Raw genomic sequence first — 14,627 nt, forward strand, 5'->3', positions numbered from 1 at the left:
TGATGGCTTTAAAAACGGAAGTTTCCCTGCACAAGCTCTCTCTTTGCCTGCTGCCATCCCTATAAGATGTGACTTGCTCCTCCTTGCCTTCTACCATAATTGTGAGGCCTCCCCAGCCATGTGGAACTGTAAGTCCATTAAATCCTTTCCTGTATAAATTACCCAGTCTCAGGTATGTCTTTACGAGCAGCATGAAAATGGATTGATACAGTAAATTGGTTCCAGGAGTAGGGTGCTGCTGAAAAGATACCCGAAAATGTGGAGGTGACTTTCGAACTGGGTAACAAGCAGGGGTTGGAACAGTTGGAAGGCTCAGAAGAAGATAGGAAAATGTGGGAAAGTTTGGAACTCCCTAGAGACTTGTTGAATGGCTTTGCCCAAAATGCTGACAGCAATATGGACAATAAAGTCCAGGCTGAGGTGGTGTCAGATGGAAATGAGGAACTGGAGCAAAGGTGACCCTTGTTATGTTTTAACAAAGAGACTGGTAGCATTTTGCCCCTTCTCTAAAGATTTGTGGAATTTTGAACTTGAGAGAGATGATTTAAGGTATCTAGCAGAAGAAATTTCTAAGTGGCAAAGCATTCAAGAGGTGACTTGGGTGCTGTTAAAGGCACTCAGTTTTGTAAGGAAAACAGATATAAAAGTTCAGAAATTTTGCAGCCTGACAATTTGATAGAAAAGAATTTATTATTTTTTGAGGAGAAATGAAAGCCAATTGTAGAAATTTGCATAACTAATTAGAAGCTGAATGTTAATCACCAAGACAGTGGGGAAAATGTCACCAGGGCATGTGAGAGGTCTTCATGGAAGCCCCTCCCATCACAAGCCCAGAGGTCTAGGATTTAAAAATGGCTTTGTGGGCCAGGCTCAGGTCCCTGTGCTGTGTGCAGTCTAGGGAATTGGTACCTGCATCCCAGCCACTCCAGCCACAAATAAATGGGGCCAAGGTACAGCTCGAGTCATGGCTTCAGAGGGTGTAAGCTCCAAGCCTTGGCCGCTTCCATGTGATGTTGGGCCTGTGGGTGCATGGAAGTCAAGAAATGAGGTTTGGGAACCACTGCCTAGGTTTCAGGGGATGTGTGGAAACACCTGGATGTCTAGCAGAAGTTTGCTGCAGGGGCAGGGCCCTCATGGAGAACCTCTGCTAGGGCAGTGTGGAAGGGAAATGTGAGGTCAGAGCCTGCACACAGAATCCCTACTGGGGCACCACCTAGTGGAGCTGTGAAAAGAGGACCACTGTCCCTCAGACCCCAGAATGGTAGATCCACTGACAGCTTGCACTGCGTGCCTGGAAAAGCCACAGACACTAAACAACAGCCTATGAAAGCAGCTGGGAGGGAGGGTGTACCCTGCCAAGCCACAGAGGCGGAGCTGCCCAAGAACATGGGAACCCACTTCTTGCATCAGCATGACCCGGAAGTTAGACATGGAGTCAAAGGAGATCATTTTGGGGCTTTAAGATTTCACTGCCCTGCTGAGTTTTGGACCTCCATGGGGCCTGTAGTCTCTTTGTTTTGCCAATCTCTGCCATTTGAAATGGTTGTATTTACCCAATGACTGTACTCCCATTGTATCTAGGAAGTAACTAATTTGCCTTTGATTTTACAGGCTGATAGGCAAATGGGGCTTGCCTTGTCTCAGATGAGATGTTGGACTGTGGACTTTTGAGTTAATGCTGAAATGAGTTAAGACTTTGGGAGACTGTTGGGAAGGTATGACTGTTTTTGAAATGTTAAGACATGAGATTTGGGATGCACCAGGGGCGGAATGATATGGTTTGGCTGTGTCTCCACCCAAATCTCATCTTTAATTGTAACTCCCACAATTCCCATATGTTGTGGGGGGAACCCAGTGGGAAGTGACTGAATTATGGGGGTGGGTCTTTCCTGCACTGTTCTCTTGGTACTGAATGAGTCTCACAAGATCTGATGGTTTTAAAAATGGGATTGTCCCTGAACAAGCTCTTTCTTTGCCTGCCATCCATGTAAGATGTGACTTGCTCGTCCTTGCTTTATGCCATGAGTGTGAGCCCCCTCCACCCCCTGCCATGTAGAACTGTATGTTCATTAAACCCTTTTCCTGTATAAATTACCCAGTCTCAGGTATGTCGTTATTAGCAGTGTGAAAACGGACTAACACACGAAATTTCCTCTATCTTTTAAAATGATAACTAACTAAAGAGACTGAGCATCTACGCCACCAAGAATATGTGTGTGTGGTGGAGAAAGGGTACTTAATTAGCTTAATTAACTCTTTACAATTCGAGAATTTTGGGGAGTCCAAGTTTTGGCTAAGTAGTATATGTGGTTTTGATAGTTTTCAGTAACTTCTTATAGCCGAAATTTTATTGTTTGCTAGCTGGCAAAAGCATCATGTTTAAAAATATACAGCAACAGATTTTCATATTTTTTCATATCTTTTTAGAATGACTCACATAAGTAGATCTGTTCTTTTGCAGATTACTTTAGTGTTCTTCGGATAGGCATCACTTAAATGTGCAGTAGCAGATAGGACTTTTCTAAAGTCCTCTTATAATGTAATATGTCATTACTTCAATTTACCAAGCTTAACAAGTGTTTGACACCCTTCAGCTACTAAATTGATTCAGAAAAGATAGATCAGCATAGGCATGCTCTGATTTTTTTGCTCATTCTTGATGGATTACAATTATTAACCTACAGGTGGAGTCTAGATCTTTATTTTTAGAGAAAAATCTCAACAAATAGTCAACTGAATAGAATCAGGGCAACATAGCTATTTGAGAAGTACACAACTTTCAAATTAACTTCTTGTATAGCAGCTTCAATCTTCTGTATCAGAAATTGTAATAAACTATTAAACTGAATATTTTTTATTTGTTACCACACTATTCCCAGATGGTTGATCATTCTCAGGAACAGTGGAAGACCAAGAAACATCAAGCAACAGAAACTGAATGTCTGGTCAACCTATTAATTCAAAATTTAGTCCTTGATATGAGAGTGTAAAAATTCTTTTAAAGTTAAAGTGAACATTTATAATAATATACACAAATACCCCATTTTAAAGATGTGGAAATTGAGGCTGGAGAAGGATAGATTATTTGCACAAATTTCACAAAAAAATAATGATAGAGCATGGGTTAAAACACACAGTATCGTGATTATATTTGAATCATACATGAGAGCTCAAATTACATCGTGCTTTGCCCATTCTGCCAGAAAATATTCTAGAGGTCATTATCATGCAGTAGTTAAGCCCACAAAAAGCTCTAGAGTCAGCAACTCTTTGTTAGAATCTCGGTTCTGTCACCTACCTTTCTATCTCAATTTCCGTTTCCCCATTGATTTAACAGGAATGAAAATAGTATTTATGTCAGAGAGTTGTTGAAATGTTAAAATGCATACAAAAAGAGACCCCCTGGCACATGGTAGGTGTAACAGATACTAATGTATCGTAGTGTTTCTCTTAAAATTTAGGAGCAGTATAATTGTATAATTTAAAAAATCACTATTGCGTATATTGAATAAATAATAACTTTATTATAGAGTTCATGAAATGGTAAAGATAAAGTCAATTACATTGTATCCATCTCAGATCATTGGGAAAATTTTCCTCACACAAATATACACTCAGAAATACACACCAAGAATGCAACCTCAGATATCAGATATTAGAGCTAAATTTTATTCACAATGCTAGGCTAAGAAATCTTCGGTTAGAAGGTTATAGAACATCAAGATTTTATTGGTAAGCACATAACCCCATTTAATTCCAGTAGACGCTCTTTTAACAGTCACAGTCAGAATCAGAGGTAAGATGGTTCATCAAAGCAATCAGATGAACAGGTAAATCATTAAGAAATGCATACATATCTCATATATATTACATATATATGATAAATAAATACTTGAAACAAAGAAGTGTACATTTATCTTTCCTAATTTGATGTAGAATCTTTGCCTTGCCTTTGGATATATGTTCACTGATTTTAGCACAATGCACCATATTTATTACATACACTCTACCAATATTACATAGTATGTAGTGTCTGGTTTTTGTTCCCATAAAATGGAGTGTGTTTTTAAATGCTCTTGAAAAGTGTTCTGAGTATGGAATGCTTCTAGAGTTTTATGATACTTTTTCTGAATCTTCTGTAGTTCTCTTGCTCAGACAGTACTCTATGACAAGTCATTGCAGCATTTTGCCCTTTGTAATCTTTCTGAAAAGTTCAATTTCATCTTCTTTGAAGCAATTATTTTTATATTAACATTTCATTGGGTTATATGAGATTTTAATTAAATTAAATGGTTGCAATAGCAAATGCAGCTCATGTAAATGTATTTTAAAACGATATCTGACTTTTTTTAAGCATAAACTCGCTTTGGCTCAGAAGTGAGTGGGTATACTGTAAAGTGGCATCCTAGCTGAGGTGAGGACATAAAGCTTGTTGACTTCATCAAGTCAGTGTTTTATTCACTGTGAGAATAATGAGCTTTATTTAATCGAATGAGTTGGTTAAGTAGAGTCCTGTCAAAAAAGTTTCCAATTTATTAATATTGATGCATTTGCTATATCAGAGTAGGACATCCAATTGTGGAAGATTTCACAACTTACCATTGTATTTACAAATCTAAACTTAATTTTTGATCATTCTAATATCTCAAGAAGTTTGTTTGCAGTTTGCCCATACCTTCACAGTAACCCGACTGCTACACGACGGCAACCCTAGCCTTTAATCAAAAGTATGAATTTTTGAATGAAACAAGTACATTTGCATAATTTTTTTAAATAGTTAAAATCAGTGTACCTCAAACTTTTATGTGCAGATCCATCATATAACATATAAATCTTATGTATGTTTTACCAAAATTAAAAAGGCAAAAAGGAAATATTAATGCTATGTCCTACTAATATCATTATTTTCCCTGGGAGTGTAGCCTGGAAATAATATTTTTGTAAAATTATCCATTTGATCTATGTGTATGCAAATTTTAAAAACCACTGATTTAAATGGAAAACCTTAAAATGTGTTTCAATCATTCACCACTTGAGTTCCAGTGAGAACAAAAGTAAAGTTTTATCTTTGAGTCTACCGATTATTTCTGTTACAGGGTAAGAAAATGTGTTTGCTAAGTAGGCATATTCTCAAGACTTTGTTAGGCTGAATGTAACATAAAAAAGACTTCATGATAAGAAAAGCAATGAAACCTGATTAATACAGATTGACTTAGTGAGGAGCCACAAACTTCTGGCGTTCTAATTTGTTTGTAGTTGACTACTTAACAGTATTCGATGATCAGAGAATACTTTAGTAGACAGACAGAAATGAAAATTTTCCTTTAATTATGTCAAATTCTCCCTAGACTAAATTCTGTGTTTTGTTTAACAATCAAAATGTAGGAAACAGGAGGGTGACTGGTAATGATTCAAATGGGTATTAAAGTTTCATCTACTATACATCATCATATATTTATTAATCTGAGGTTATTCATGGAACTGATATGAAAACTGAAGGACTGTGAAGTTATATTTTAGTTCACATAAATGTGTGAATTCTATTGTATATTATCTGTATTTGGATATGGATAGACAAATTATGTAGATAGAGAGATGTACCCATATTATATCCAGACTAAATGCCTTCTGAGAATATTTATTCATGTAGAAATTCATTTATCAAAACCAAATATTTATCAAAAGAAAGAATATATTCATCTGAACCATATGATTTTGATTCAAATATTAACAGCTTTATAAACTCAAGCAAGTAACTACTCATTGCTGAGCTCACTAACATCTACAGCAAAAACTTTCTATAAGAATGAAAATAATTTTGAACTCTCTGTAAGAAAGATGAGCCCATCCTGATAGCATAAGTATTAAAATGATATTTGAGCACTGTACTGCAAAACTGCTAAAAACAGAAAAATTACATATATAGTAGTTTGTATAATATAGATGTGTGTGTGTGTGTATATATATATATGTTTTTTTTTTTTTTGAGATGGAGTCTTGCTCTGTCACCAGGCTGGAGTGCAGTGGCGTGATCTCTGCTCACTGCAACCTCCACCTCCTGGGTTCAAGCAATTCCCCTGTCTCAGCCTCCCAAGTAGCTGGGACTACAGGCGTGCCCCACCACACCCAGCTAATTTTTTTGTATTTTAGTAGAGATGGGGTTTCACCACGTTGGCCAGGATGGTCTCAATCTCCTGACCTCATGATCTGCCTGCCTCGGCCTCCCAAAGTGCTGGGACTACAGGCGTGAGCCATCACCCCCAGCAAGTTTATATATTATATAATATTAAATATGAACTAATATAGCACTTGGAGTATTTGGGTCTTTCTTCTTTTACTTCTGTATTATTGTTTCTGTTATTTTATTCTGCCCCTCTTTGTCTTCCTTCTTTTACCCTTATATTTTAGTTTTTGTTATTTTCTCCTACCCCTCTTTTACAAGTTACCTTGCATTCTTAGTGAATGACTTATGTGGAATTATAATTATGTTGCCTTTTTATAGATATGTCAATATTTATAACAGTGTTTGAAGTAGACAAATACTTCTCCTAAATCTGTCTTATAAATGTAACCGGTAATGACACAATCTGTGCAGTATTAAATATTAATTTGGGATTATATATTAATGATAGAGAACAAATGAATTCCTTTATTGCTAAGTCAATGCAAACTAGTGCAGTGGCTTATTTTGGTGAATTACACTATGATAAACATTTTTTTGAACCACCATATCACATATCACACAGGACAACCATATAGAAACTCATAGCAAATATTGTAGTCGTGAGTATCTGTTCTAAATTTCATCCGAATTAATGTTATTTTATGAAACTATAGGAAGATGAATTCCTGTATACTGACTTTACAAACTACATTAAGTCTGTGGAAGTTGCATACCAAGTAAGCAATGTAATGGTAGAGATGTGAAAATTCTGTCAGTTGTCTTTCTAATCAGTAGTCAAATTTTAACACAAGAAATGCTATCAAATTCAAAAGGCATATTCATGGAATCCTCTCCAACTATTTAGTTAACAGAATGAGATTATGTTTTTTTTTTCTTATTATGGTACGACATACAGTGCTGTGTTTTACTTTTCTCTATTGTCTAATAAATTATTTTTAAATAATTTTTTCTGCTGAGACAGTGTATGATCTACATGTCTTTTGAAAACCAAAGAAGGTATTTCTTCGATTTGAAATAGCATTTAAAATACCTACATTCTTAAAAGTCAGAGCTTGTAAAGTGATTGCAGGTATTTGCGATTCAGGTGAAATTTGTGTGGTCTTTTGACTCTTGCTATATTAATAATATTCTCAATGAAAACTGTACCTACTTGCTTTGTGTGCATATAAATTGAATATATTGTAAAATGTAAAATAACAGTAATAGTTCCAGTGGGCTGATGTTCCATAATCTGTATCTGTACTTGCATAAAGATAATTAGTTTGAATCAATCACTTATAGAAAAATGTCACCTCACCTGCCCATTTTAAAAAGTGGCTCACTGAAGTGAAATTATTTACACAGCATACTAATTACAGAATGAAAAGACTGCTCAAAAACGCTAAATACAGGCCTGTAAATTAGCATATCTTCATACAGATATAAATTAAACATGTAATAAAATTATATGTATTATAATTATATATAATTATACGTGTAATCAGTGTATATATACATATTTATATATAATCAGTATATATAGATATTACATATCTATATGTAAAATATATATGTATCTAAATATGTATCTATCTAAATACATATATATACACAAACATATAAAATAAGTGCTAAGTCGGGTCTGGGACAATGTCATTTATTCAGCACAGTGTTCTTGGTACATAGCAAGACCTGAAACATACTAAATAATCAATAATATGTTTGGTTCAGCGAGTGTCAGAAATGCTTTATTTTGGTGGTGTTTTAGATTTGGGAATTCTACACAAACAGGCATAGTTAGCAAAAATATTTTTTCTTTTTTTAAGTTTAAAAGATATGAACAGTACAGTACAGTGTTCCAGAAATTCTTATTGGTGAAGAATTCATGGCTTGGAAAACTAAGTTGATGATGCATAAGAATGTTTGTTATGAAAGAAATGGGTTATAAAGAAGTCTGAGAAAAAGACTATTTAGGAAATTTGTCTCAAAAGGGTGAGAAATAGATTAGATATGGGCATGAACGAAATACAATTTTTTCTTTCATTCTTAGGTTTGGCTTTGTTCCTTTTCACTGAGCTGGAATGAGTATCACAGGGTAATTGTGACATATTGACCCTTAAACTTTCAACATGTTTTCATTAATTCAACAAATATTTATGAAGGTGGCATCATACCTGACACAACTTTAGCTTATCCTTTATGTAAACCTTATGTAAACTAAATATACATTAATCTTGCACAAAAATTTTGAGAAAAATATTGTGAGGAAATGTGTTAATGCATTATTTGCTTCTGCATGTATCTTTTTCCCTAGAATATGACTGAGTTTTGATTATATATTGCCAGAAAATCGTTTCACCTGTGTAAAGGATTTGTTCTTAGTGACTTTTGTTGTCAGGAAGTTTTGCATTTGTGTGTTTGGTGGCATCATGTTTTTATTAGTATCAGTGCTACATTCTGTGATACCTTTATGACTCCTAAATCTTTGATTTAGATTATATAATTCATTGCTAATCATGTCTTCTTCTCAATGTATCTCATTTAAATTATTTTAGCTAAAGGGCCAAGTGATAGCTGGGAACATTATGTGCCCATTCCTGATGGTGCCCATTTTTCAAAAGGAACGGATTCTGAGAAAGGTCCTCAGAATTCAGTAATACTGGTATATAGTGTAATGTTGAAAGAATGTAATGATGCACTAACTTTGGCTTATTTATTTATTTTTAGAGACAGGGTCTCACTCTGTCTCCTAGGCTGAAGTGCAGTGGTGTGATCATGGCTCACTTTAGCCTGGAGCTCCTTGCCTCAAGCTATACTCCTGCCTTAGCCATCCAAAGCCTTGGAATTATAGGCATGAGCCACCACACATGACCTCCTTTTCAAGTTATTCCATTAATTATTTATAGGAAATAACAACAGTTTAATGAAAATTTAAAAAAAGAATTAGGAAGTTTATCCATATCTAATTCAAAATCACATGACAAATTATTATTTAACTTAGTCAACCTATGGGGATAATTTGTATTCTTAAAAAAATCTCTTCTAGTAGGAAAAAACATAACTTCAAAATCTTACTTAAACCAAATGTATTTGTTATTCAAGATATGAGTACATTTCTCTCTCTCTTGACACTTGAAATTCTCGTATAAGATTTCAAATTATAGGGGAAAAATCAGAAGAATTGATTGTTGTATTTTAGGAAACTCACATTGTGTTTTGGGAATTTTGGCAAATTATAAAAAATACCCTTTAATTTCCACAAGCAAAAGTACATGCTGACTTGAAGTTAATTCTACTTTTTAAAAGTAAAATCATTTTGGAAAGTTTTTCAGTGAGTTATGTCCATGCAAAATAAGTGAACACTGGTAATTCTTTGTAAAATAGAGTACAAAAATTGAAAAAAGAATAGGAAAATATTGCTACTTAGGGATCGGGGATACATATTTTTCATCATGGGACATGATATTTCATCTGAGCACAATGTGCATTCGAGGAATGGATAGGACTGGCTTATAGTTTAAATAAATATCTTAGCTAGTCATGGTTATATTCTCTTAGACTAAATTTCAGTCAAATTCTTAGCAATATTAATATGTGTATTTGAACTAATTTCTGTGTGAATTCTCCAAACTGTGTAGCAGAAACATCATTTTATGTTTAAAGAAACAAAGTAAAGGGAGAGATTAATAGGAACTCAGACAAATGCAGAATCAAATTTATAGTGTATTAAAGATTTATATCTCCTTCCTTGTTATATAAGAACTAAAACTTAGGCAACATTTTATCTCTTAGCGGTATACTCTCCTTTTACAAATACCAAAATATAATATTTATATTTTGAGTATCCAAAGAGCCATTACCTTAAATCTGTATCTTCTAATCATGAAATGCAGATGATTTTTAAGGCAGACAGCATTTGGTTTATTCAAAAAACCTTTTAACATGTCTTTTGCAGTGAGTTAATCTGTCAGACTGATAAAATAAGTTCCTCATACTCCCCCTCCTCTTCCTGCGCATATAAGCTTTTATTTAATTCTGTTTGAAATAGCTTGCTTCTATTTTCGCTTCCTCTTCATGTTTGTGGCACTGCTTTTTATGCTTTGTTCTTTGCTGACATAAAATATTTATCAACATATCATCTAAGAAGATTGGTTCTCCACAGTAGATATCCAATATGTTTCACCACATGGAAAATGTCTTTTCTTGTTTATTCCTAAAATCTGTAGCCAAATTCCCATATGTCTGGTTTATCCATTGATACTTGAAAATGTAAAACTAAGTAATTCTGTGGATAACAATTATGCATGAACATTGCCATTAAACAGTAAATTTTAAAATAATTTATATTTAAACTAAAATAATAATCATATATCTTTCAATATCAAGCAAACATGGATTTGATTTTATTCCATTCCTTTGTTATAATGGAAAATAAATTTTCTAATACATTTATTTTTCATTTTTTCTTTGATATGATTTCCCTAATAGTTAAAACAATAGCATTATTCAGACTGTATTTTTAGATGTGGCCTATGATTTCAAGGATCCCTCCTTTCCCCATGTGTTACAATACAACATATAAATAACCAGTTGGTTCCAAGACTAAAAATTTCTGCCAAAGCTTGTGTTCATACAGTTACAAAGTCCCAATAAAATATATATTAGAGAGAAAAAATATAAATATAGAAAATAAATCAAAGTCTCCAATTCTTTGAAAATGCCAGCGTGGTACTACTGTTAAGCTGTCAGTAATTCACCGTGATTACAAGAAATCACAACTTCAGTCCGTGCTAATATCACATGTGAGATTATGAAAACATATTTATAAAGAGAATTATCAAGTCAGCTTGCACTTCCAAAAACCATACTTTCATTTCAATTATTTCATCTCCTTAAATATTTTATATGTAAATATTAAGATCTATATAATAAAATAATCAATTTATTTGGAGTTTTATAAGTTGTCCATCCAGATGCATCTCTCTAAACTGATGTATTAGGAGAAAAAATACTGTCAATGAATAAACATCACTATCTTTCTCATTTTGTAGCAAATTTTAAAGTGAAAGTAATAGAACATTACTTTGGGGGAACAATGCAATATTTATGATAGTGAACATTATTGAAATAAGTTCAAATTTTTCTTTATGGATTTTAAAAAACATGCTTTCATATACAAAAACATGTAAACATCTGCCTAAAATAAAGTTGAAATAGATATTTTTGAAATGGTAATTATATGACCTATTTCTTATTCCAGTTTTCTGTTACATATGCTATATGTAACAGAAAATGTAAATAATATAGTATTAAGTATAGACATGCATATAATATATGATCAATATAAGTACTTCTCAAATGAAATCTCTGTTTCCAAACTATGTCCTAAGTTGTGTGCAGAGCTTAATATGTTTAGCAAGGCATACGAACATACAGAAAGAGAAAATATGCTATAGAACTTACAAAACTGACATTCACTAATAAAATAAGACTTTCAAGTGCTTATTTTTATTTGTTATTTTTAACTTTATTATGGGTATATAATAGTTGTATATTTTTATGATGTATGTGTAATGTTTTGATACAGACATATAATGTATAATGATCAAATCAGGGTAATTAGAGAACCCATCATCTCAAGCCTTTATCATTTTTTTGTTTTAGGAACATTCCAATTCCACTCTTTTAGTTATTTAAAAATAAACAACAAAATACTGTTAACTAGAGTCACCCTATTGTGCCACCAAATACTAGATCTTATGCATTCTATCTAACTCTATGTTTGTACACAGTAACTATCTTCACTTTATCCTTCTGTCTCCTCTATGCTTTCCAGCCTTTGGCAATCATCATTTCACTCTCAACCTCCATTGAGTTCAAATTTTTTTTTAGCTGTCATATATGATTGAAAACATGTAACATTTGTCTTTCTGTGTCTGACTTACTTCACTTAACATAATATCTTTCAGCTCCATACGTGTTGTTGCAAATGACAGAATTTCATTTTCTTTATGGCTGAATGATAACCCATTCTGAATATGCAGCACATTTTCTTTATCCATTCATCCATTGGACACTTAGATTGCTTTCATTTCTTGGCTATTGTGAATAGTGCTGCAAAATAAACACGGGAGTGCAGATATCTCTTTGATATACTGATTTTCTTTCATTTGGATTTAAACCCAACAGTGGAATTGCTGGATCATATGGTGGGTCTAATTTTAGTTTTTTGAGGAACCTCTATACTGTTCTCCATAGTGGTTGTACTAATTTACATTTTCATCGAAAGCGTATGAGCGTTCCCTTTTATCCCTACCCTTGCCAGAATTTGTGATTGCCTCTCTTTTGGATAAAAGCCATTTTAACTGGGGCGAGATGATTTCTCATTGTAGTTTTGATTGGCATCTCTCGAAAAACTGGGTATAGAATGAACATATATCAACACAATAAAAGTCACATTTGTTAAGCCCACAGCTAGTATCATACCAAACAAAGAAAGTCTGTAACTCTTTCTTCTAAGATCAAGAATAATAAAAGCATGTGCACTTTTACCACTTTTATTCAACATAGTTCTCTACTTAGATAAGAGAAGGAAATAAAGGGCATTCAAATTGAAAAAGAAGAAGTCAAATTATTCTTGTTTGTAGACAATGTAATCTTATATTTAAAAAAACCTTAAAGTCCTCACCAAAAAACTATTGGAACTGATAAACAAATTGGAATTAGTAAAGTTGCAGGACACAAATCCAACATACATAGAAAAACATTAGTAGCATTTCTATATGCCAACAGCAAATAAGTTGCAAAAGAAACCAAAAAAGAAACACCATTTACAATAGCTAAAAATAAAACAAAGTATCCAGGAGTAAATAACCAAAAACTTGAAAGATTTCTACAATGGGCCACCATCGTCGGCAAAGCCTGAGTCCTGTCCTATCTCTCTCCTCCCCGGACAGCATGAGCTTCACCACTCGGTCCACCTTCTCCACCAACTAACTACCAGTCACTGGGCTCTGTCCAGGCGCCCAGCTACGGCGCCCGGCCGGTCAGCAGCGCGGCCAGAGTCTATGCAGGCGCCGGGGGCTCTGGTTCCCGGATCTCCGTGTCCAGCTCCACCAGCTTCCGGGGTGGCATGGGGCCTCGGGGCCTGGCCGCGGGGATGGCTGGGGGTCTGGCAGGAATGGGAGGCATCCAGAACAAGAAGACCATGCAAAGCCTGAACGACCGCCTGGCCTCTTACCTGGACAGAGTGAGGAGCCTGGAGACTGAGAACCGTAGGCTGGAGAGCAAAATCCGGGAGCACTTGGGGAAGAAGGGACCCCAGGTCAAAGACTGGAGCCATTACTTCAAGACCATCGAGGACCTGAGGGCTCAGATCTTCGCAAATACTGTGGACAATGCCCGCATCTTTCTGCATATTGACAATGCCCGTCTTGCTGCTGATGACTTTAGAGTCAAGTATGAGACACAGCTGGTGATGCGCCAGTCTGTGGAGAACGACATCCATGGGCTCCGCAAGGTCATTGATGACACCAATGTCACTTGACTGCAGCTGGAGACAGAGATTGAGGCTCTCAGGGAGGAGCTGCTCTTCATGAAGAACCACGAAGAGGAAGTAAAAGGCCTACAAGCCCAGATTGCCAGCTTTAGGTTGACCGTGGAGGTAGATGCCCCCAAATCTCAGCACCTCGCCAAGATCATGGCAGACATTCGGGCCCAATATGACGAGCTGGCTGGGAAGAACCGAGAGGAGCTAGACAAATACTGGCCTCAGCAGATTGAGGAGAACACCACAGTGGTCGCCACACAGTCCGCCGAGGTTGGAGCTGCTGAGATGACGCTCACAGAGCTGAGACGTACAGTCCAGTCCTTGGAGATCGACCTGGACTCCATGAGAAATCTGAAGCCCAGCTTGGAGAACAACCCGAGGGAGGTGGAGGCCCGCTACTCCCTACAGATGGTGCAGCTCATCGGGATCCTGCTGCACCTGGAGTCAGAGCTGGCACAGACCCGGGCAGAGAGACAGCGCCAGGCCCAGGAGTATGAGGCCCTGCTGAACATCAAGGTCAAGCTGGAGGCTGAGATCGCCACCTACCGCCGCCTGCTGGAAGATGGCGAGGACTTCATTCTTGGTGATGCCTTGGACAGCAGCAACTCCATGCAAACCATCCAAAAGACCACCGCCCGCCGGAGAGTAGATGGCAAAGTGGTGTCTGAGACCAACGACACCAAAGTTCTGAGGCATTAAGCCAGCAGAAGCAGGGTACCCTTTGGGGAGCAGGAGGCCAATAAAAAGTACAGAGTTCAAAAAAAAAAAAAAGATTTAAACAATGAAAACTATAAAACATTGTTGAAAGAAATTGAGGCAGATACAAAAAAATTGAAAGACATTTCATATTCATAGATTGGAAAAATCTATATTGTTACAAAGTCCATACTACCCAAAGCCATCTACAATTCCTAT

General features: G+C 35.7%; 1 protein-coding gene and 1 pseudogene across 1 annotated transcript in view; both read left to right on the top strand.

Annotated features, from left to right (window-relative positions):
• The window catches only part of PCDH11X (protocadherin 11 X-linked), an 840,422-nt gene that overhangs the window by 667,354 nt on the left and 158,441 nt on the right, over positions 1 to 14,627 (top strand). The window lies entirely within an intron of this gene.
• On the top strand, positions 13,091 to 14,475 carry LOC101144245 (keratin, type I cytoskeletal 18-like; annotated as a pseudogene).

Source organism: Gorilla gorilla, chromosome X (assembly GCF_029281585.2).
Source record: "Gorilla gorilla gorilla isolate KB3781 chromosome X, NHGRI_mGorGor1-v2.1_pri, whole genome shotgun sequence".
Lineage (NCBI taxonomy): Eukaryota > Metazoa > Chordata > Mammalia > Primates > Hominidae > Gorilla > Gorilla gorilla.